This window comes from Euprymna scolopes, chromosome 14 (genome assembly GCF_053919585.1).
Source record: "Euprymna scolopes isolate OS-2025 chromosome 14, ASM5391958v1, whole genome shotgun sequence".
Taxonomy (NCBI): Eukaryota; Metazoa; Mollusca; class Cephalopoda; order Sepiida; family Sepiolidae; genus Euprymna; species Euprymna scolopes.
The window spans coordinates 89,202,840-89,205,339 of NC_136495.1; the positions used below are offsets into that span (position 1 = coordinate 89,202,840).

General features: G+C 39.7%; 1 protein-coding gene across 3 annotated transcripts in view; it reads right to left on the bottom strand.

The window, feature by feature from the left end:
• LOC145293153 (12S rRNA N(4)-cytidine methyltransferase METTL15-like) overlaps positions 1-2,500 on the bottom strand; it is a 574,136-nt gene that overhangs the window by 224,487 nt on the left and 347,149 nt on the right. The gene's annotated exons all lie outside the window — the stretch shown is intronic.

The following is a 2,500-nucleotide window of genomic DNA, read 5'->3' on the forward strand; positions in this document are numbered from 1 at the left end:
CATGGTTGGGCGGCAAGGTTTGGCATTTCCTACATGCTCTCTTAAGCTTCTCTCGGTCTATTTTGGCTGCTTCATAGTGTTCTGCACCCCTGTATATCAGTGTCCTCCACTGCTTGCGATCATGCGCTAGGGACTCCCAACTGTCAACAGGAATATGAAAGCTCACCAGACTCTCCTTGATGCTATCACGAAAACGTTTTTTGGGCTTGTGCTGGGGTCTTTTTCCAAGAAAGAGCTCACCATAGAACAATTGTTTTGGGAGACGATAGTCTTCAAACCGGATGAGATGACCCGCCCAATGCAACTGGTTCTTAATAACAATGGTAGCAATACTGGTTGTGTTGGCCTTTTTAAAGACATATGTATCAGGGACAAAGCTATACCACTTTAAACCAAGAATGTGTATAAGGCAGTGCTGATGGAACCTCTCGAGCAATTCTATATGTGTCCGGTACAAGGTTCAGGTTTCAGATGTGTAGAGTAGGGATGGTACTACACATGCTTGATGTACTGAAATTTTAGTTGTCAGAGTCAGATCACCGTCAGACCAGACTCTATCTTGTAGCCTTCCAAAAGCATTAGATGCCTTGCTGATTCTCTGTCTTATTTCCGCATTAAGAGTGCCATCATTTGATAAGGCACTCCCAAGGTAGACAAAATTTTTTACGACTTCAAGGCGCTTTCCACAGACGAAGATATCAGGTTCCACATACAGATCATTGGGAGCGGGAGTGTACATGACTTTAGTTTTCTTAATGCTAACTGTCAGTCCGAAGCAGATACAAGCATTTGTAAAGAGGTCCATCACTAGTTGCATATCTACTGGGGAGTGTGTTACCAGGTCAGCATCATCAGCATACAACAATTCCCTAACAAGTCCATCACTAACAAGTGTTTTGGCTTGGAATCTTCTGAGGTTGAACACCTTTCCAGTCGTTCGGAATCTAATATAAACACCCATATCACAATCATGGAAACCATACCAGAGCACAGCAGTCAAATAGAGCGAAAACAATGTTGGTGCAGCTATATCACCCTGCTTCACACCATTATCAATGGGGAATTCTTCCGAAAGCTGACCATTGAAGTTGACGCGACCTTTCATACTATGATGAAGTTGCTTGAACTTGTCTGTAAAAGCAGATGTACAGCCAAATTTTTCCAGCACTTTCCAGAGAGCCTCACGGTTGACTGTGTCAAACGGCTTGGATAAGTCCACAAACACCTGGCAAAGAGGCATACGCTGTTCAATACATTTTTCCAAGAGCTGTCTAGCAGAAAACACCATATCCACAGTTCCTCGCCCACCTCTAAAACCAGACTGGGATTCCAGAAGGATATTAGGACATACATACTTTTCCAATCGGTTTAGCAAGAGCCGTGCAAATACCTTTCCAACCGCACTCCTCGATAATTTCCACAATCAGATCTTGTACCCTTTCCTTTGTACAACATAACCAAGATGGCATCTACCCAATCTTGGGCAACCGGGTCACCCTGCCATACTGACAGTATCAAAGAGTGGACCACACAATGTACATTGACACCACCATGTATCAGCAGCTCAACAGGGATGCCATCCAGCTCAGGGGCTTTGTTCGAGTTTATCTGTTTTATGCAGTCAACTGTTTCCACAAGAGTCGGTTTAACATCAAGTTCCGGACAAAAGGAACATTGAGGGATACTTTCTATTGCAGCAACATCAACATTGGATGGGTTATGAAAAAGATCATGAAAGTGTTCATGCCATCGATGCTTAATTTCATCTGAGGTTTTCAGCAAGGTTTTCCCGTCCTTCGCCAGGAGTGGTGTAGTTTTTTTTTAAAACGCTTCTCTCAATTTTAAAAATAAAATATATACGTACATATATATATATATATGTATATATATATATATATATATATATATATATATATATATATATATATATATATACATTTACTTGATTCCTCCAGCCTTGACAGACGTGTTTTAAATATTCTCTCCAGTGCTTTTCTTTTAATGATTTGGAATTCATTCCATTTGCGATTTTTTCCAAGGAACTCTGCCTTTTAGATCATTTTGGACCATTTGGAATTTACCCATTGGATTGGGCATTTTTAATTCGACCGTTTTGGATTTTACCATTCTTGGATTTTTTACCCTTCACCGGACTATCCATTCATGTGAAATCTTTTTATCATTTTTCTTTTACCTCCTATTCCCCTTACCTCACCCTTTTTTTAACCAAGTAAGATCTGTGACTTACTTGAAGTTTCAGTAAATACTTTTATATGCAAAATCCAATCCCGCATTTTGCTAATTCCTGCCCTCTGATGAGAAGGGGAGTATTTCTTCGAAACTCCGTGGATTAAGGACTATCCACTTATCTTGTGCTTCCTTTTTTAAAATTAAATATGTTTTCAACTCTTTTTCAAGATGTCTTTTAACATGTTTTATTAATCATTTGTTCATATTATAAGCTCTATTTCCTTTTCGGTTTTATTGAGCTTTTACATCT